Source organism: Phoxinus phoxinus (genome assembly GCF_949152265.1).
Source record: "Phoxinus phoxinus genome assembly, chromosome: 18".
NCBI classification, from domain to species: domain Eukaryota; kingdom Metazoa; phylum Chordata; class Actinopteri; order Cypriniformes; family Leuciscidae; genus Phoxinus; species Phoxinus phoxinus.
This window is the reverse complement of record NC_136893.1, coordinates 21,349,880-21,373,716: the sequence shown is the minus strand read 5'-3', so window position 1 is coordinate 21,373,716 and position 23,837 is coordinate 21,349,880. Positions and strand designations below refer to the sequence as shown.

Here is a 23,837-nt window from a genome sequence, read left to right as displayed (position 1 = left end):
AAATAATGACAGCATTTTCATTTTTGAGTGATATTTCCCTTTAATTCTGTGAGACTTTCCTTTTTTTGCTGAATTGGCCAACAGTGCAGGAAAATCATGACTAAGTAATGAAGTGACTGATGATATATGACTCCATGACGGAGGTGTGTATGCACACATCTAGGGAACGGGGAGAATAACATGTGGGTGTGTATTCTCATGTAAGCTAACTCTACTCTCAGGCCGCAGCCGTTCCCACAATAAATACCCATGGCACAGGGAACACAAAGGACGGCTCAAAGACAAAGCAGCAAGAGAGAGACAGAGGGAGAGAGATATGGAAAAAGATCAACAAACTCTTCGTTTTTGCTCATTCACGCTCGTGGCCTGCAGATACGAGGCTAACAGTGGTGATGGATTGCTGTCATCTGTCTGTATTGGAAAGAGGGGGCACAAGGCAAAGGCACAGTTGCCAAAATTGGGAACAGGAAATGACATCGGTGTACCGTGACGAATGGTCACTACAGAGGAGAGGGCACAGATTCACAATGAAATGAGAAAAAGAGCTTTGCCATCTCTATTTCAACCATTCCAGCTAATTGCTCTGACTAATGTTCTTTAGTTATAAAGGTTTCTTATAAAGATAAACGTGATTCCAATGAAATTTTGAGTTGAGTTGTGAGATTTTGTCTTATAGAGAGTGTTATAACTTTAAAGGGATAAAGGTTAGTTGCTAGTCCAGGTTCATTTTTTTCTACAAGTTATTTATGGATGGGTAAAGCTACTAAAAAACAGATCACAAAGGTTGGCTGAGACAATAGTGGGAAGACTGTATGGATGTGGGGGTGTGGGGTATGGGGGGGGGGGCAACACTGCACAACAGTGTAAAAACAGTGCCTCTGTCTCTAAAATTAGACAGAATGATGTTACATAATCACCATAGGAAAAGGTAAACGGGCCTAACATCGATCCCTGTGGAACCCCAGTGGTGAGGGTGGAGGGCAAAGAGGGTGAGTCTTTCAAAATGACTTTATATGATTTTATATAATAAGATATAACCAAAGGAGAAGCACAAGTCCATAAATATCCATCTCTGCTCATTTGCATATCAACAGTTCATGGTTAACAGTATTGAGAAACATCGACAGATATTGAAGAACTGGCATATTTAAAACAAACCAACACATTACTACAAATCAAATGACGACATACAGTACTAGACAGCATTCAACTTCCAATAAAGATTCACATTATTGAATTAGTATATTGTTTGACCTAAATAATCAGATGTAGCTTAATTTAATTGAGAGTAAAATCCTTAAACGCAAGGTTAGCTGATCAAGTTTTGTGCATGAAAACATATTCTCTCTACATCAAACCTTTCTTCTTACAGTCCCCTTCAGAGGTGAACACAGCAACTGTACATACTCCACACACTTATGCACAATACGAGTCATTTCGATATTTCAAACTAGGGTGGTTTACAGCGTGTTTTATGGCATCAGCCTCTCCGCAAAAATTGAGAAGTTCAGTCACGCTCTGCCCTCATAGTAAGTGGTGGTGGGTGCCATAAATAACAGCTCCAGCCTTTATTATATTAAAACGCTGAGTCCGCCTTGTTGCTTTTTACATCATTCACTCAGACCTCAATGATAGATGTGTTTCTATCTGAATAACCACTCTGTATGTCCCAAACTAGTAAAATCACATCTGAAACAAATGTATCTGAATAAAAAGGCCCTTCTTAACTACATTTCACCTAATTCATTTTAGCCTAACTTTGTGTAGTACTGAGATGGTGAACAATGAATGGAGGGTAAAGTTAGCCTTTCAGACTAAACAGAAACACACTCAGTGAAGTCCACTTCACAAGGGACCATAGAGCAATTGGAACGTCCCCCATAAGTATCCACATAAGAAGCCTTCCTTCAAACCACATACGATTTCTCAAATTGTGAAACACCTCAAAATTGGAGTTTCATTCTTCATCCCCAGAATTGCATTACAAGTGACTTTGATGTAGGGTCCTTCCATTCCTCTGCACCATTGCTTCAGACACAGGCGGGCAGGAGCCTTCAGGTACAGTAGTTCAGAGATCAATACCAGCTCTAAGCCCACTCTGGATCAACCACACCTGAGACTAAATCACAGCAACACTCACTTTGCCTCCGAATCAATACTATGCGTCAAACTGTATTCATCATTGATCACTCCCTGCCTGTACTTTGTCATCTCCGACAACTCTTCTTGGAGCTTGAATATCATTTAACAACTCCTAATTTTAACAACTCTTCCTGACTTGCTGACACAAGGAATTGTGAGTGAAACAGAAAGATGAAAAGAATACCATAATGTTCTTATTTCTCTCTCTTTAATCTTGAGGTACTGTACGATCACATAAGTCTCTAATTAACGTAAGATGACCGGGGCACAAAAGAAGAGCTTTGCAAATTAAAAAATATCAGGGAGTGAGACTGGCACTACCTTGAAGCAAAAAGACTTTGGGTCTTGTCTGGTCTGAAGGGATCATCCATGTTTGTGTCTCTGTTTACATTGTATGGGTCAAAATTATTGATTTTTCTTTGATGCCAAAAATCCTTAGCATATTAAGTAAAGATCATGTTCCATGAAGATATTTAGTAAATTTCCTATAATTTTTTCCTTTAGTTTTCTCAAGTGAATGCAGCACAATCACGAACATAAATGAACAACTTTAAAGGCGATTTTCTCAATGTTTAGATTTTTTGCACCCTCAGATTCCAGATTTTCAAATAGTTGTATCTCGACCAAATATTGTCCTATCCTAACAAACCACATCAATGGAAAGATTATTTATTCAGCTTTCAAATTATGTATAAATCTCAATTTAAAAAAAATTACCCATGTGACTGATTTTGTGGTCCAGGGTCACATATATGGAATTTCTTTTTGGGGGTAATATCCCTTTAATCAGTGATGTAAGGACATAATAGCATTTTAGGGATGAAAACTTTTAAATCTTTAGATAAGCATTTTATATACAGTACCAAATTAATACTTTTCAGTAAGGATGCATTAAAAGAGTGAAGGTAAAGACTTTTACATTATTAAAAAAAATATATGACAGTTTGCACAAAAATATTAAGCAGCTGTTTTCAACATTAATAATAAATGTAAATGAATAAATGAAGACTGGAGTAATGATGCTGGAAATTCAGCTTTGCCACCACATTTTTTAAAATTCAGAAATCAGTTATTTTAATACTAAAAAATATTTTACAATATTACTGTTTTTACTGTATTTATGATCAAATAAACAGCTTTTAATGAGCATAAGATAATTATTTCAAAAAACATGACAAAAATCTTACAAACCCCAAACTTTTGAACAATACGGTATACCATGCATAAGCAGAATTATTGACTAATCCATTATTTCTCACATACTTTTGCTGAATATTACTATTTAGTTTAGTATAACAGACTTTCTATTCTTACGCTTCAGGATAACAGGATTGTTCCCACGTTTAAAATCCAGAAGGCGTCAGAGACGTGAGTTGTGTGCATGGCCTGGCTGTCCTAACCAATAATCAAGATAACAAAGAAGAAATCCAGTAAATGTCTGCTGTACATAACCTTTCCAGAAGGTGCGTCCGTTAAAAAAACCCATACAAATGCCAGTTGCAAAGGCTCAGACCTGTGTTTAGTGTGTGAAAACTGGTTTGGACAGTTTAGGAGTCAGTCATCTGCAATTTAAAGCTCTTTGTGTTGAAATGAACCACAAAAAGAGCAAATTATATCAGATTATCATATCATATAAATGCATTCAAATGACATTCAGCACCAATTTATATAATCCTGTGATAAAGCGCTTGATCTGCTGAAATCCTTCTTTTAAAACATTCCTTTAGGAAAATAAGGCCATTTTCCCCTCTCCAAAACTTCGACTCTTTTCTGACAGCTGCTCTATGGATGAGAGGCTCTTTCCTCACCGGACTGCAGACATATTAACCGAATTACCAATGATTTCCATCTTCCTGAGGGGCAATTTCACAAGCAATCAATTTGAAAAGAGAGATGCCATATTAAAAGACAATTTAATAACAGAATACAATCTGTGATGTCTACTGGTTCAGAAAACATCCCGCTGATGTTTGGGGCATGACTACAGAAAGGACCCTGAGCGCACGGCAGATTGATGATGGAGGTCAAGGCCAGGCGGTCAGAGTTAAAGTTCAAGATGATAAATCGAAAAAGGTCGTGCCCTGAAAGAAACCCTTGGGGCATAAATATGACAGTGAGACATTTATAGTTTCTCGACTAGTCGGGTTATATGTGGGTGAATATCAAGAAAACATTTACAGGTCTCTTTTAAACACAAAATCAAAAAAGAGTGAGTGATTGATTTAGCATGGTGACCTTATTTTCATGACTATTAAGCGTGTAGTAAATTTAGACTTTGATTATAATATAATATAATATAATATAATATAATATAATATAATATAATATAATATAATATAATATAATATAATATAATATAATATAATATAGCACCATTTCTTGTGTTGGACTTTGGGGTGAAATATGACTCAGAGAATCCACTTCTCTTCTCTGCTCTCCTCGCCCTCACACACACATTATTCCCGATGAAGCAGGTGCATTATTGCTCTGCTTTTTTAATTATACATGAACCTTTGATCTGACTCATTAAAAGGATCTGATTAATTAAGGAAGTTCATACACTCAATCCCTCATTTACTCTCTGAAGCATCTCTCTTTGTCCCATCAGTCATCTGCCGTCCATCTTTGTTCTGTATGCACAACCCTCAACCTGCTCACCTGTCTCTCACTCCCTTTAACCCAAATGGCCTGCTGACAAACGCGCATAACAAAGCACTGCCTGTCTGGATTTATGTATGTGTGTAAAATATGGCTCACCCCCTCCCCTCTCACACACACACACGCGCGCACACGCACGCACGCACGCACACGCACACACACACACACACACACACACACACACACACACACACACACACACACACACACACACACACACACACACACACACACACACACACACACACACACACACACACACACAGCTGCAGATGGCCGTGTAATCCATCAGAATGTCACAGGAGATATAAAAGGGATTGAGAAGCTCTGGCTTCTTTATTGTTTATTTATTAAAGACAGAGTCCAGAATGACCCTCCTCTTCCCCACCCTCTCTCATACAAAACAATCTCACAAATACTGTCAAGAAATGCCCGGTAATATTTTACCCCAAAACCAAAAGATTCAGTGCATCAATTACTGTATATTTTCTAAAGAAAATTAAGCCTATTTTAGGAATATTCAGATTGTTTTGCATTAACATTATTGTCAAGCATCCCACAACATTACACAATTTTCAGTCATTTTTACAGTATATATTCTAACTAATTTTTACTATATATATTCTAACAAATTTTTACTATATATATTCCAACTAATTTTTACTATATATATTCCGCATTCTGTATTTACTGTACTGCAGAATATATATAGTAAACACTTTACACTTTAAAAAACAAACCAAATGAGTAGATATTTATAAGCTTAAAATTAAAACTTTCCAAAAACATTTATATTTTATTGTTTATTTATAATATTATTATAATTTTATTTTTTTTCTCTCTAACAATTCTAATAATCTGTAGTAATTATATATATTTGTATATATTTTGAAGTATATTCTGTATGTTTGTTTATTATTTATTCATTATATATAATTTTTCTGTATCTTTGTTATCCCACGGATATAGTGCCCTATATATATTTATTTTTGATTGTTATCTTAATTGATTTATTCATTTTCATTTTTATTTACTATTTGTTTCTTTTTTCATATTGGGGTAATTGCTGATTGTTTGTCTTCGTCATTATATGTCATGTTTAAACGATGTTAAAACAATAAAAATTTGATAACAAAAAAAACTTTCCAAAAACATTTGTCTCTCCAGCATTTTTGTCTGCACAACCACAACAGGAGTTGTCTTTACATAATAAGCTGGGAGGGATTTGAGGAAATATTTTAATATGAAAATAAAAATGCTCATTGAATGCACAACTATGAATACTACAAAATGAATTAGATTTTTGTCCAATGACTGTTCTTTGTTTGTGTGATGGATCTGCCATGAGCTTCAGCCAATCACAATCACACACACACAAAATAAATGAGTCCATCGCCACAAAACAGGAAGCAAAGTGGTCTTCAATTGTGACACTCTTTATTGAATCTTGCTTAGGCAAGCAAAAAAAGTGATCAAGCCTCAGAGAAGAAAACATCCAAACATTATATTCCATTGGGGTTACATCACAGGAAATAGCCAGTGCTCAAAAAGGACACACTTGTGCTTGAGCCTCTCAAACTGACAGAGAACCGAAATCAGCAGCACTTCTCCACGACTCTCACTAGACAAAACATACTCTGAATTTATAGGAGGCGACCCGCACCATGACAACAAAAAGGGGAACAAAAACCATACAAATTTTCACAACAGTAACAACACAAAATGAACACAATACATTTAACTAAATTTAAAACCATGGATACATTTTAGTTAATTATATTAAACAAAAATCACATTAATCAAGACATCACAATGTCTTTAGAATTCCCATAACACAGATCAACTTCCTGTTTGAATCTCTTTGTCACTAGGCTGGTCCATTCCCACAACACACCAGGTACTACACATTTCAAGTCATCTTAATTACAAGACAATTTAAGCTATACTTCTAAATATCACATTTTAGCCGTAGAGGAATTTGAACTGGTTGTAATGTTTTAACTTTAAGCCAAATAACTAAGCCCGTGCACTGACTCTGTGCAATGACAAATAAAGATCTTAAACCAAAACAATATAGTAATGTCCTTTTAGTTATTGATCAATGCAAAGATTAATGTATAATAATTGTGTGGCATAAATCCTGGCCATCACAGTTTGTCATTTACATCTCATCTCTTCAGGAAGATTATTTTCTTTTAGCGGTTCAGCACACAGATATTGTAAGTAGGGATGTCCAGATCCGATCACGTGATTGGAAATCGGGCCCGATCACGTGGTTTCAGACTCGATCGGAATCGGACGTTACCTCCCGATCAGGACTCGGATATATATGTATATATATTCTCATTATTTTTTAACACATCTATAGTTATGCGGTGGCACAGAGTTAGACCCTTTTGACTCCACACAGAAACAGCAACGCGTGCGGCATGACATCACTTTGTTGACATGACCAAAAGTGAAGAATTGATGTTATTTATTACTTGATTGTTCAGGCTACCTCACAGAAGTGCTCTGTTTGTTAACAGAGTTGCTGAATGTTAAAATAGGGTGAATTAAATCAAAAATAAGGAACATCCTGGATCTGTTTTTTTGCCCTTCTTTATTCTTTTTTAAAAAATGTATTATAGAAGTATCGGATCGGGACTCGGTATCGGTAGATACTCAAAATTAAATGACTCGGACTCGGACTCAAGGGCAAAAAAACCTGATCGGGACATCCCTAATTGTAAGAATCTGCTTGGGTCGAGAATAATAATTGTGTTCAATTTGTTTATCGAACACTGGTAGATGTCAGATGCCACCTTTCTGTTTGGACAAAAATATATATAAAAAAAATAACAATATAAAACATATATATGAATTGTCCTAGACTTCATTTTCTTACTACAAAATATAATTTCTTATTATACTTTTGATTTTGGGGTAAAACATGAGCTGTACATGTTTTCAGTTAGATTCGCCCTACTCCACATTGCTTTTTTGGCCTAGCAAAAGCGGACGTTGCTGGTGGAGTGATCCAAGCAACTGGGGAAATAAGTCTCGTTGAGACGGTGACTGCTATTCCTGGTGGACACAGTGAAAAAGAGCTCAAACTTTCTCTCCTCTGCACTCCTGCAGGTATAGTGGCCTTAACTACTGCCAAAAATACTATACTCACAATCACACCCTGAAGGGGGGCTCGCTCTCTCTCTCTCTCTCTCTCTCTCTCTCTCTCTCTCTCTCTCTCTCTCTCTCTCTCTCTCTCTCTCTCTCTCTCTCTCTCTCTCTCTCTCTCTCTCTCTCTCTCTCTCTCTCTCTCTCACACACACACACACACACACACACACACACACACACACACACACACACACACACGAACAGGAACACACATGCAGTCAGGGCTCAAAGGATTCAAGTAGATTGTTTACAAAGACCCAGTTGCTGCAGGGTTGTGCAAAGTCTACATACTCAAAAATAAATCACCCAGACACTTAGTAGAAGAGACAGAAGTGCGTGTTTATTGCCTGCTAAAAAAGTTAGCGCAACTACTTAAATAACACTAAAACAGCATTTTAATTAAAGTAATTAAAATGCATTCTTTTTTAGTCACTATCTGATTACTAAACTGCAACTACAATGTGTGTGTGTATTTATTTATATATTTCTTAATTTTATGTCGTTTTTTATTATTAATTCTAATCTTAACTCATATTTCATAGTTACTTTTTTGTTGTGCACCTTGTATAATTGTTCACTTGTATTGTATCACTATGTATTGTGATTCAATTCTTATTGAGATCCCGCCCTCCCAAAGCCACGCCTCCTTCAAAACACACGAGCACAGCAGAGTCTGCAAAGCGTCATGAGGCGATGTTAAACTACCTCATGTCTCAAAGCACATGACATTTTGCGGGCGGGACATGTCCCCACCACTTCTTGGCAAGTTCAATATTGTCCCCACTACTTTCTGGAACATCTCGCGGCACGGATGTAACTAATACAAATAAATAAAACATCTCCGGTTAACTAGTAAGGCATTATTTTCGTTCGTTTGTTAAATACATTTTTTAACTCAAGCTGCTGAGCTCGTTACCGCTCGTTGCCGCTGCTATCAGTGGCACGGACACAGTGCAGTCTTCACGCGCTTCAATCTATCGCCGTTGCGGAGACTCTCGTGAAATGTGGTGAATTCACAAAAAAAAATGCACACAAATGTGTCCCTGCTTGATATACAACCACTGATGAACATATTTGGTTTTGATAAGAAAAGAAAAAAAACTATACGAGTGCGGAACCCGTAACCTCTGACACGCTTGGCAATAGTTCTACCACACAAGCTACATTTGCGAATCTATGCATTTATTAACGTGACAATTCTTGGCACTAAAAATATTTAGTAGATCTCATTAAATGACAAATGTACAGAAAATGACCCAATGTACTATTGAAATTGATTTCTGGACATCGTAATGTTCTTTTTTCTGAAAATTGTTATTGTACACATGTACTGTATCTGATTTAGCATTGTATAGCAACCTTCCCCCGCCCATGTTGATGACATCAGCACGAATTTGAATTTAGACACGTTCAGACACACATTAATTAAATAAAATTTGTAATTATTATTATTATTATAAAAAAATTTTTGACAGGGCCAGCAGAGAAATCAGTCTCGACAAATTGTCTTTTGTGTCACTCTTAACACGACACACAAGAATAACATCAAAACTGGTGACGGAAACACCACACCCCTCGCTGCACAGCGAAGCCCACCGTGACTACAGCCAGAAACATTAAAGGGGTGGTTGAGTATGATTTCACTTTTCTAACTTTAGTTAGTGTGTAATGTTGCTGTTAGAGGATAAACAACATCTGCAAAGTTACAACGCTTAAAGTTCAAAGCAAAGGGAGATATTTGCCTTTAAAGAAAGTTTTTTAAACGGCTGGTAGGGACTACACGACATTCCTCACGGCTTAGTGACATCACCAACCCTAAAATTTACATAAACCCCGCCCTCAGGAACACGCTTTATAGATTATCATGACAGAATATGCTAATTGAAGAGAGTTAACTCCACATCAGAAACATAAATTCATCAACTAACCTTTCAAAGACGTCCGTTTAAACATAAAAGGCAGAACCGTTTCTGTCATTTTAGTGTGTGTCTGCGTGAGGTAATCGGAGCTGCTAACACCCACAAGCTATTGAAACCTCGCCCTCTGTGTCGGGAACAGTAGCTCATTTGCATTTAAAGGGCCAGACACAAAACGGTGAGTTTTTGCTAACCCTCAAAAAGTGACAACTTTAACATGCTATATAAAAATATGTAAGGTATTTTGAGCTAAAACTTCACACACACACTCTGGGAACATCAGATATTTATTTTCATCTTGTGAAAAGGGCATTTTACCACCCCTTTAATATACCAGTCTTGCTGAGTTTTTCTCCACCGTGACTTATTTAGAGAGGGAGATATGACACACTTCCATTTTTCCTGCATCCGTTTAGAAAGCCTCGTCAGAAACAAACACAAATCTTATTTGATTACTTGCAATTAATAGTGTGGACAGTCTACCCGAAAAGATCTGATTTGAGAAAAACTCAGATTGGCCTGCAGTCTGAACATAACGCACTCAATCCAGCAGCCCTCCCGACTCTGGTCACGGGCCGTGGTGTTGCTGTGGAGACAGGCCATGCATATGATGGATGATTGGTTTCCTCCCATGTTGCCCCTGCACGATACTGTTACTATGATAAATGGTACCCTAGGTAACAAATCTCTACACGTCCTTACGGCAGCAGACCACGGAAAAATACAAACAGCACTGCGGGATGGGTCACGGCCCCTCCTCTCATCTCACACACTCAAACATACAGTAAATCATACACACACACACACACACACAGTCACACACCAATACATAACTGCAGGACACTTGCTGAAGCCAATCTAAATTAAGAAGCCCGATGCTTTGTCTGAACACAAAATTGTGCAGTTTTCAGAAATGAATGATCAACCACAAACCAAAAACTTTTTTTGTTGCTCTATTAAAACAAGTTCTCCTAAAACACACACGCGCTATTCATCCCACATCCTCCCACATCTCGCCTCAACCAACACATCTGCTGACATGCACTCAAAGGAGCGCTATTTCTCCAAAAATAACCTTTAGGAATAGAATGATGGATTAGTTCTGGCTCTCTATTGGGATTTTCGAGATTACACATTATTTTATTTTATTCAGAGTATTAGATTGGGTACCGCTGACCACCAAGAATGTGCCCAATTAAGAAAAAAGGAATGGCCTTATTAGAAAACAGAGTCCATCTGCCAGTCACTGCGTCGTGGAGCTTGACTGACAGCTCAAACTTACACCTACGGATGCGGTACCAGCTTTACAGAGCCCCGGCACATCTGATGAGGGGGTGGGCGCTAGACGAACAACAAGAACTGCCCTTGTAACATTTCCTTTTTTCTTTTTTTTTTACAAAAGAGAAGGATGTTCCTGACACCAAAAGAAAACAAGTACACTGACTCATGTCTCTGAAGGAGTTATTTATACCTTCCAAACCAGGTGAAAGGAAAATATAAAGAAATAAAGTGGAAAAATGTTTGTAATGTGGCGGACATGGAAGTTATTTGCAGTTTTGAAGGGGAAAATATTTGTACAGATAGTTAAAAACAGCTATTAATGGCCCATTCATACCAGTTTGTCTTCCCTGTCGCAATACATAATTTGAACTATTTGTTAATTTAGCAATACAAGAAGTTTTGGTGTCCAGAATGACAATGCAGCATTTACTATGCCAAAATAAAATGTCAAAATCATGTTTTTGAACATTGACTGTGGCTGATGCATATTTACAGACATGTTGTGCTGTGCAGAGATAGCAATACTTCTCTGATAACGGGTCAGATGCATTTGCAGATTTTTTGGGGTCCCTTACACTTTTCGGCCAAACCGCTTAGTGTGAATGGAAATAGAGATATAGTGCATGTGAACTTGGCATGAAGTTGGAATAGACTCACCGCAGAACTGGGACTGAGAAATGTACAGTAACCTCTCAGAGACAGGGCGAAACAAAATGAAACAAAACAGAGTGAGGGGCAGATTGAACCTGATGTTCCATTAGCACAGCCTGCTGGGAAATCAGGATGCCTGCTTTCTAGAGCATATCTCATCCCTAGAGAGTGTGTGTGTGTGTGTGTGTGTGAAGGAGAATGTGAGACTTAGACAGAAACCTTGGGAGACAAAACAGACCGTGTCTCTTTCTCACCCATTGCCTCTATCCACCAACCTCCGATGTCTTTTTCTACTCTTCATATTCAGAGACAACACACACACACACACACACACACACACACACACACACACACACACACACACACACACACACGGTGTACTGTTCCAGGATGGCCTCTCGTGACTGCAACTGTGGGACAGCTGGAAAGATTGAAACCATATGCACATTGTGTGAGCCTGTGGGTGTGTATGAGACGGAGAGAGGGAGATCTTTATCAGAGGAATCTTTGTAGAATGTGTTCTCGTCTTTTTGCTGGGGCGGGTGTGGGATAGAGCCGGGAGTGTGGGAGGACTAAACAGAACTGATCCAAGCATTCACAGAAAGCCTAGGATTCAATCGTGGGGGAAAGTTCACTGACCTCCGGGTCATGCAGTAAGATATTTCAAACGTGTGTGTGTGTGTGTGACTGGTACAGTTCACTACCAGTCAAAAGTTTGGACACACTTGACTGAATCAGACCCGCCAACGTATATATTTAGATTTTTTTTTGAGTACCATAATAGTGTAAGGCTTATTGCACATACTTTCACATTATTTTTCTGTGCACACTTTCCACACGCATTTCCAGAAGAACAGCAGCAAGACACTTGAGGAAACCTTGACACAAAGATACCTGAAAAACTATGTGCAAGTGTCTCTATGACAAAAGCTGGGCCGGCCACACCAAACACTGATTTGGTTTAATTAACAGAAGTTAATTGATAAAAATCTATTTATGACATTATTTTGTGAAAGGATCCTCACTTTGAGCATTTTTGCACAAGTTCGTATAACTTTTCACAGTAGCTTAGTCTAGGCATTAGCTTTATGGAAAGTCTTGGAAGGATGTGCTGGAGTAGATTTTCATTGTGAATACAATATCTTGACCAAAAATGTATGCATCCATTTTTTCAAAAGTTGAATCATAGAACTTTTATTTTTGACAAAACATTTTTTTTTTAAATTTATTTCTTGTGTGGAACACTAAAGTAAATATTTAGCAAAATGTCCAAGCTGCTCTTTTCCATACAATGAAAGTGAATGGTGACCATGGCTGATCCGGAACCACTTTTATTGTACCTTTAAAAAGTCCTTAAATGCGTAAATTGTTAGTTTTGTAGACAAATATATAAATTGTGGTCACTACCTAATTCCCATACTTCCATTTGTGTTGAAAACACTAATAAAAACAATAAGTAGGTGTGTCAAAACTTTGACTGGTATTGTATGTGCGTCTGTTGGTGTGTGTCCGTATGTATGTGAGGTCATTCTTTGTCAGGACATTGTAAGTGTCTATGAGGCAGAAGTAATGAAGCATTTGTGTGTTTTCAGTGAGGGTCGATCTACCATGCAAAAAGGTCGTGCTGTGTGCGTGTGTTTGTAGCGGAGAACCCCACAGAGCTCTGACCCCGTGTCCTACTTTCACCCCTTTTATTTCATTCATATATTTATACCGTCATTTCAGTTTTTCCTTCTGCATCAACGATTCCTATCAGCTACGTAGACATCATAACACGCTCTCCTTCAATCTCTCACACTAAGTATCATGCTGTTTTTGGATATGTACTATAGTAATACTATGTTTTTGGACATGTACCCTGTTAATCTCAGCATTACTGGTACTGCATATGGTACTGCATATGAACATAGTAATGAGTCTGGACCATGCAATACAACGTCACAAAAAATATTGACACTTTCAAATGTACAATAAATGTAAAATAAAGAAAGAAAACGGCACTAGATGACTAGAACATAAAAAGGTTGTTAAAATATAAATAATCCTTTAATGATGCTGAAAATTCTGCTTTGATCACAGGAATAAATTACATTTTAAAACATATTAACATAGAAAACCGTTATAAAATTTTTTATTTGATTTTTTTTTTTACTGTAGTTTTGATTGGATAAATGCAGCCTTGATGAAAATAAGAGACTACTTTCTTTCCAAAACATTAAAAAATCTTACCGACTGACCCCAAACGTGTGAACGGTAGTGTATACTGCTTATAATATGTTTTTTTGTGTGTGTGTGTGTGTTTTATTGTGACACTGGGGTTGATATACTGTATTGTATCTAATGTAATACAATTTCAATTATTGTAAGTGTAGATTAAGTGTCAAAACACTTAGAGACAGGTTATTATATCACCATGGTATTACTTTTAATATGCCATGGTTCCACTGTCGTTTTTTTTATTTTATCGGTCCAATAAAGAATGATCAACACGTCCAATATATCTGGGAGGCTCCAATACAAGAGTGTGAATACAAGAGTAAATTTCTCATCAAGACTTGGTTATGTGCCTGTGTCATTTGTCCAACATCATGTCACTCACCCGCCGGTCCAGAGTATCAGGCTCGCGGCTGTTCTGGTCGTGTCTGGTTCCACCGTGTTCTGAAAAACAAGGAAGAAAAGTCACAAAACCCATTTAAACGAAAGCGTTTATTTCATCGTGTTTTTTTGTGTCAAACACTTTTCAGTGTCTTTTTTTTTCAGCTGTATGCTCTAAATGGCGGCAATTGATTTTTCTGTTTTGTGAGCTTGAAACTTATTTGCTCTAAAAGACATGGTATGAAAAAAAAAAGAAAAAAAAAAAGCACCAGCTAGGGTCCACATTTAATTCCTAGTCAAAAGACTTTTGTGCGTGCGTCTTTTTCGCTCTCGTATTCTCTCTCTTGCCTTCCCCTCCTTTTTCAACTTCTTTTCTTTGTGTCTGAACTGAAGTCTGACCAGAATACTGATGTCGTGGATTTGTGCGGTGCATTTGGACACGCAGAATGACTTTCTGGCCTCTTTTTCCCCCCCCGCCGCACTGCCAGCTCCTACTGCGCTCGGAGGCCGCTGAGAGAAAGCAGGTCCAATTACCAGAGCAGGGGGGCTTAGTGAGCGTCACACCACTAAAACACACACAAACACACACACTCACGCAAAACAGAGCGCGACAGGTTTATTCAGACGAAGCAATCAGGACGAGAGCTTAAAGAGACCTTAGCGAGGGAGGTTAAGTTATTTAGCGTGATGGCTAATGACAGTGTGGGAACGGCCATAGGAATGCATGAGGAGAAAGAGGGGGCGATCCGAAACCAATGGAATCAGCGCTCCATCAATCACTCTGATTAAGATGTCAACCTGTCAATCACGAGGATTAAACTGAGGGGGCTTGTGCATATTCATGAACATCTTTAGGGTGGGATGTGAATATGTTAAGCTGTATTACAGAAGAGCAAACACTGGAAGGGGAGGAGAGGTAATTAGTGGCCCACCATTCAGCCGAGACAAAAGCAAGGGTTGAACTGCTGTTCTTTTCGGCCTCAAGAAGCCAGTTGTTGAGATGTAGACGCATTTGTGCGCTATTCTGAAATGTGTGAAATTTGCCAAACAAAATGTATTAGAGTCAGGGTCAAAGGGTAGTGTGGTGTCATGTGGATTAAACATGGTCAAGTCTGGCATGCGACGTATCCTGATGTAATCACCAATCTCTATCCTCAAATAATTTCCTTTCACTCTCCATTGGATCGATCTAACCGCACAGATGTGGGTTCCTGGGTGTTGCTATCTTAAGGTGTTCCGAGCGGTTTTAATGTGTTGCTAGTGTGTTCTGGGTGGTTGCTAGGTGCATGCTTGCTGCACCAAATCAAAAGAGCACATCTCCAGGTTTCTATGATTTTTCAAAGTGCTTTGATGCTAAGAACCCCAAATATAGTGATGATCTAGCAAAGGAACCCCCATTTCTGAAATATATAGGCAGATATATATATTCACGTATATATAACCATTTATATTGTGTACGCCTTTATATTTGTGAGAAAAAATATTAAGTCTAATATTATAAACACAATTTGGTCCTTAAATAAATTATTGTATATTGTTATATAATCTGTATTGAAGACTAAACACATTTTTAAATAATTTGTTGGAAAATAAATTAATACATTATCGGAATTTGCAGATGTGTTAAACATGTTAAATAATATGTTAACATGTTAACTTTGTCCAAAAATGTATTTAACATATATATATATATATATATATATATATATATATATATATATATATACACGTTTATATATATATATATATATATATATAAAATGTAGCCAAAGCATCATTAAAATATTATGTGGAACATAAATAAATAAATAAGCCCAGCTGCTTTAAACACAAAATTGGTAGATGTGTTAAATATTAATTATTATTATTAATAATAATAATTATTGATAATAATTAAATTTGACAGCTGTATGAGTGCATTTTGTAAAATATTTATTTTCTCTCTCCTTGTGAGGGACCTATTTTCGGAAATATAAAGGCAGATCTTTATTTTAATGTATAAAGACCCATTCTTACTGTGGAAGAAAGATAGTACGTGTAATATTTGAAACACAATATATATATATATATGTATATATATATATATATATATATATATATATATATATATATATATAGGGTTTTTTTTTGTTTGTTTTTTTAATAGCTTTTTCTATTGTTAAGTACTTTATTTGAAGCAAATTATTAAAATATTATCTGAAAGAAAAACAAACAAACACATTTTAACAGATGTGTTATACATAATATCTTAACAGTGACGGATATATTTAAAAAGGAATAATGGCCTTAAATTGTTATATACTATCTTGAAGCCAAAGCACATTATTAAAATGTTTTCTTGAAAACAAATACAATTCACTAATAATATCAAATTTGCTATCCTTCATCGCCAAAATGTAATACTTCAGAAAAACCTTTCACCCAAACTACGAGCAAAACGAATCACGATACAGGTCTTTTTAAAGCAGAAAAGTCAGAAAGCAAAATGTTCTCATATGCTTTCAAAGTTGAGCAACCGAGGAAGGTCTGAACCAATCGGGTCAATCACTCAGTGAGAGTCTGTGTAAGAAAAGTGTGTTTCTCTGCAGCAGTGAGACACATTAAGGTGACATTGACAGGAGGCGCACGCTCATCCTGCCTCTAGCCATGAGCCCTCACTGACCCTCTCTCCTCCTCATCTTTACACATCTCTGTCTCTGTCACTCCATCATCCTCTCCTCTAATCCTCCACTCCTTCTCTCTTCCCACTTATGTTTTCCTCCATCCGTAATCCCTTTTCTTTCTCCACCTTCTGTCTTGTTACTTTGGCTTTTCTCCTCTCCTGCCCCCTCTCTCCTCTCGCTCTGTAATTGTCAGTGCGTTGAAAAGAGCCCCACACGGAGAGAAAGTTAGCCACCGTAGATTAAATTAAACCCCATCAAGTAGAAAGCAGACACCAAACACCCAATGCAATATTAAAAGGCTGCACACAAGGGGTTGTGTGTGCGTGTGAGTCACTCCCTTCAGTCATTCTTCTGCTTTCTTCTCTGACTAATGTAAATCAATGATGTGAAATGGCTGCTTCCCTCACTACAGCTTCAGTGACAGCAAACAGGCCCAACCACAGACCTGCTGCCGCCAAGGTGATGGATAGGTGAGAGAGAGCTGATACACAGGCGGCTTTCATCCCCCTCTCTGTCTGTCTGTCACCCTTTTCCATGTGTCATGATTTCTCTCCTCTCTTTCTTGTGCTCTCGTTCTATTTTTGTAGATCTAGGTCTCTAATGGTGCACTTGAGGAAAACCACACTTAGCGGAAATGTGATACAACAACCTGAAGAAGAACACCTTAAATGTCACTACAGAATTTAAAGGTAAAATGCATAAAACATGGTGGACTATCTGCTTTTTCTATTCCATAACCAAAACTAAAACAAAAACACAAGGCAAAGGTAAAATCAAAGCATAACATAACAGCAAAACAAAAAGCTAAACTATGGAAGGTTGTTTCCGCCACATAATTAAATTTTTTTTTAAAATATTGACTTTTTTTTCTCAGAATTTCGAGATATAAATTCACAATCGTAAGTTATAAAGTCAGAATTGCGGGATATAAAGTCACAAATAAAGTCAGAATTGCAAGTTAAAAAGTCCAATTCTGAGGAAAAAAATACTTTTTTCTCTCAGAATTGTGAGTTTATATCTCACAATTCTGACTTTTGAAGTAAAGCAAAAACATTAAAAGCAAACGAAAAAGCAAAACAAAAAACTAGGAGCAAAACAACAAGCAAAAAACAAAACAAAACAAAAGCAAAAAAAAAGCAAAGCGAAACAAAAAGCAAAGCAAAAACAAACAAACAAAGGCATAAAGCAGAGCAAAACAAATACACAAATCAAAACAAAAGCAAAGCAAGCAAAAGCGGTACAGATTTTTGGACGTCAGTTCAAGTAATGCACATTTTGTGCTGCCATCGTCTTGATCTCGATTCCTCCCGTCCCGTGACCTTCAGTACTCGCGGATTGACCCAGACATGCCACGTGAGCGGTTTCTCTCATTACGCGGCCCGCCGCTCGGCGTGATTTATGCGCTTATTCATATTCCATGTGAAGCGCTTTTAATCAACGCGCAGCATGCTGCTGCTTCACATAACCACTGCAAAGAAGCAATTAATTCCTGCTGCTGCACGGCTTCCTCAACAAGCCAGAAATTAATACAACACTTAAGAAATACTGACTCATTTGTTCGGAGAAGAGAGAAGGAAACACACTGAAAAGTAGTATAGTCCTGTAGATCACATTTTACATTATTTTATTTGTGGTGTTATGGTGCATTGACTTCCAGTGGGAAACAAGTTTCTTTAACAGGTGCCTTCATACTCAAACGCTATCATTGACTGGTCTAAGGTTTTGGACACAGGGGTACGTTGAGACTGGAGACAGGAAATAATCAGGGAGAAGAGAGGGATCACTGCACGATATGAGATGGAATTGAGCTTGCTTCTCTTTCATTGGTTTTCATGTCTGGAGCACTAACCACAGGGCCACTGCTCCAACCTACATTACATTTATCAAAAAAAGATACTGATATGTGCTGTCTCTCTGTCTGGACAGTAGACCTGTCTGGCCTCTGGGGTTTGCTGTGAAGTGTCCACGCTCCCAGACTTAGATTAATAATTTAGATAGTTGCTGAGCCTGGTAAGACAAGCTGATGACTGCTGGTCCGTGAGGCGATTTAAAAAAAAGCAATGGTGAACCACACTTAGAGCTCCTGCCTGCAATCGTACTGAGTTATATTCGCAATATTTTGCAAATTGCAATTCGTACAAATAGTTATATAAATATCAAACCAAATGGCATCAGCAAAAAAAAATTATATATAGATTTAAATTTTCTCAGAACTAACTTCCCTTTTTTGAGCCATTTTTTTCAATCCCTGTGCCTGAAAATGTCGACTTCCCTATTCCATAATTTCCTAAAAGCAGCATGTGAAATGAATACATGTCCAAATTTGGAATTATCATTAAACCGCTTCCACTGAGATTCTAAAGTGTGCATCTGATGAGCACTTCACTATCCCATGAGGCCACAGGAGAGGAGTTGTCATATTCATAAATGGCGAAGAACAGTGACATGACTGATGTCGTAGGTCACATGACAGTGGACTGCTAGTAAAGTACCCACAGGTGTAATTATTCACATTAACCCCGATAACATCTGACAACCAGAGTGTCACAATACATTTTTATCTCCATTTGTGATAAAATCGTGTGAAATTTTGAATTCCAATTGGTTTGATATTTTAAAATGCAATGACATACAAAGGTTTTAAGGACCACATTCCTTAATCTTTCGAAGTACAGAAATAAGCATGATATGGGTTTACTCAGTCTCGATTTTAGCAAAAACTTTGCCGCCCTTCCTCCCTAAGTCCAGAAATCAATTCAAGGAGAGTTGCAACCTTCAGGCAGCCTAGTTTTAATTCCATCTGCTATCCCGTCACTGTTTCTATTTCTCATCCGCTCTTCATCCCTTTCTCAGAGTCAATTGATTCCAGAGGCCTTTCAAGCACCCAATTAAACCCCGCTAGACTAGTCCAGTGGGTCTGGTTTAATGAATGCCAGCATAGGCCGCACTATGATTATCTCTCCTTCCCTCTCCCCATCTCCGCATCTCCTTTCCATCCTGTGTAAACTTTAACAAATCATGCTTGGGCCCAAATTGAAATTCATTGATCAATCCATCGGGTTGCTGCAAAACAACATAAAAAAGATGAAAGAGAAAGAGTAAGTAAGTGAAAGATGGAGTGTGTGAGGGAGAGAGAGATTGGAAATTAGTTTGGCAAAATCCAATCTCAGGGACATGTAACACAACTGCCAGATCTTATTTAAAAAGCAGGCACGGTCCTATCAACACTTACTCTGGGAAAAGATGAGAAAGGGGGGAAAACAGATGAGGAAAGAGGGGATAAACAGCACAGAAATCCCACAAGAGTAATCATCTTACTGACCTTCGAGTGCCCGACCACACACTCACACATGAGCCAGGCAATCAGTCACATGTAAGGGGGGAAACCATGGCTAACTGATTGACACAGAGCTATAGGAAAACTAAAACAGAGGCGCTAGAAGGTGAGTGTGGCGAGGGCGGTCAATGCAAACACAATATAGAGGCTTGCACAATTTTCTCCTGATCTATAAGGCTGATCTACAAACAAGCACAAGGGCGGTAAAGGTCTTGCTGGACCTTATCAAAAGCCTGACACCATGAAGCCAAGTTACACTGCCGATCTCATTTAACAGACTGATGCAATCTTTTCGACAAACATTACCAATTTTGACTCATTTATGGAGGATAAACTTAGCAAGCATTGTTCAGAACAGCAAACATTTGCACGTTTCAAATCTCAGAGCCCCAGGAACAGTATTTACCAGTGTTTGCTAAGGTAGCATCGCTATTATTACTGCTCATAATTAGGGTTAGAGATTTGTACAAAATATTAAACTTTGGTGTGTAACTCAAATCACACAGTCAATGCTACAAACTTCACCAGTTCAGTCACTTAGAAAAGTAACAGCACACTGATTAGATTTTCACCTTGTTTGTTATATTTATCTCCTCAAAGAGAGTGATTTAAAACATTTATCCCAAATTCATTCAAATCACTTCACTTTAAAGGGAGAGTTCACCCAAAAATCATAATGTACTCATCCTCATGTTGTTCCAAACCTGTGAGACTTTCGTTTATCTTCAGAACTCAAATAAAGATCTTTTTGATGAAATCTAAGAAATGTCTGTTCATCCATAGACAGTCTACGCAACTACCACTTTTACTCTTCAAAAAGTTCATAAAGAGATTGTAAAACTAATCCATATGAATTGAGAGGTTTAGTCCAAATTTTCTGAAGAGACATCAAGCTTCTGTTTACCATATTTGAAGTGATCTATGTGTGCGCATTGATCAACTCACATACTTTTTATGTCAATAAAAGGCTAAATTAAATTTGTTCAACATATAACACAATCATGTCTCTTCAGAAGACTTAGATGCATATGGATCACTTTAACAATGTCTTAAATGGGTCATGCTTTTTACATTTTTTTATATTGTAGTCTGAGGTCAACTTATGACGTTTGCTTGGTTTTTACATTCAAAAACATCAAAATGAATAAGTAATAAGCTATTTTCTACCCTGGTTTTTATGGACGTGCCGCATTGAAGACTTGGAAGTAAACGCACACTGCTATGATTGGATAACAGTTTTGCATATTATAATGAGTTTCATGTAATGCGTGAATCGGTGGGCGGGGCTAAATAGGCGGTGTTGAAGCAGGCGTCGATCTTCTTCTGCGGAGGCGGTGTTTGATACCCTTTGACCTCATAGATCCCCACTTTGAAAAACCTGTCGTTCGCTGTGCCTGGTGTCAATAAAAGCATTTATTGGACTAACAAGTAAGTTTTCAGTTCTGAAACTTACAGGATATTCTTATAGCATGAAGACCTCTTATATGTCAAAAGCTCAAGGAAAATTGATTTTGCAGTTTATCACCCCTTTAATTGGTGCAATGGACTCTCAGTGAAGGGACAGAAATTTCATTAAAAATATCTTTATTTGCGTTTCAAAGTTGGGCGTACTGTAAGTCTTTGGGTTAAGAAAGACATGTGGGTGCATAACTGAAGGCAGAACTTTTTTTTTGGCTGAAATATCACTTTATTGGTATATCAACTAAAACCTTAGCAATTCCCCAATATTCCCATGTCAAATGCATAGAAACACACTAAAACCACTCAGAACATCTGAGCATGTGGCAACACCAAGGCATCGCGGCAGCATGTTTTTTGTGGACACGCTCCACAGAAAATGGGAAAATCTAGTAAATACAGCTGTTTTTAAAATGTTCATTTTAAAGATGGTTTAATTTCAAGAATTCCGTTCTCGCTCTAAAATGCGCCCCGTGGCATGAGTTTGGAGTGACGTTTGTGCGGGGAGAGGAAGATCACTGCACTTTTTGAAACTTTTCCTCAAGCACTTGTTTTATTTGATGATGTTAACAAGGCGAGGGGTGATACTGGATCCGGTGTTCCTCTGAGCCATTTTATTGGAGTGTCAAGTCAACCTCGCAGCTCCTCAAGGAGTCCTTTAGAGCACTGCCGCGGTGTCAAGGTAACAGTCAGTCTCAGCAGGAAAGCACTGTAATTACCCAAATCACACCGCGTGCTCTTACAGCACTAATCCCCGTCAGTCAAACACAGTCATTAAGCCTCCCTTTTTACCCTCGCGCATTCATTTTGTTTCTTTTATTAGGAGCTCACTTTCATCTCACGCTCTTGCGTTTTATCTGTTTTCCACAGTCTTTAGCGTGCGAGAATTAAACCTACTGCCTTTTCATTGTACGCTGGTAATAAACACAACAAGAGCACCATTAAACTCACTTAATGCTAGCAGAACTTGTCCGAGAGCGTGAAATTGATTTGACTGTAGAGAATTGGTTGGAAAATCGGTTCACGGCGCAATCGCGTACACGATAGCATCTCTCGGGAAGGTGCGATGAGGAGGCTCACATCCCGACGACAGTCATTAACAAGTAGACTAGCAACTTGACAGACACACCATCACTCGATTTAGATGTGTCCCCAGGCTCTGCTTTTTCTGTCGTTCTCACACGTCAACAAGCCTACGTCGCTAAACAAGTGTACACACAAACCTCTGCGTGAGGCGTTCTTTTAAACGCGATTATGGCAGTCACTTAAAACTGCAACATATCAGATATCGCTAATATTTGACGGCTGCATCAGTTTATATTTACTAGTCCCTGCAGAGGATAAAATATCTCCCTCCCTCCCTCTCTCTCTTTCTCTCATCCGCCCTCTACATCCCATTCATTTTCAATTCTCTTTCTTCTTATAAAGGCCATTTCAGAGCAAAGGAAGGGTGAGTGCAGTCATTGCAAAGTTTTTATCTTTACACATTAATTATGTCCTTTGGTTCACCTGGCTTTGGCAAGACAGCACAAGTCTAGGCTCAAGCCTACATGCTGTCAAATACGGCCTTCACTGGGAATTACTGAATTCATTTTGCCGTCCATGAGTCAAACGTACCATTCAGTTAAATATTTAGTTATGTTGGATGCAAGTCAACTCTGGTGCTTTTTTTCTCTCTCTCTCTCTCTCTCTCTCTCTCTCTCTCTCTCTCTCTCTCTCTCTCTCTCTCTCTTTGCACCCATGTGGGAATCGATGATTAAAAATGCTTAAGTCTAGTTGCATAATCTTGAAATAATGGTCCTTCTATGAAATGGTCAATGCAGTGCAATGTTAACATGAGGAAAAATAAGGCAGAACTGCCCGTTGTGAAAGAAATAAGATCCAATTTAACATCTCCTAGTTTTTAATATCTAATCCTGTACTAGATAGAAATGAGAATAAATGGAGCGTAAATGGAGGCAAACTATTTTTATTGTG

At 38.0% G+C, this 23,837-nt stretch overlaps 1 protein-coding gene across 4 annotated transcripts in view; it reads right to left on the bottom strand.

Annotated features, from left to right (window-relative positions):
• Positions 1-23,837, bottom strand: part of sulf2b (sulfatase 2b) — a 165,273-nt gene that overhangs the window by 119,378 nt on the left and 22,058 nt on the right. For all 4 annotated transcript variants that reach the window (XM_079587986.1, XM_079587992.1, XM_079587990.1 and 1 more), the window contains one exon: positions 14,407-14,465. The gene's annotated coding sequence lies outside the window, so the exon portion shown is untranslated. The remainder of the gene's footprint in view (positions 1-14,406; positions 14,466-23,837) is intronic.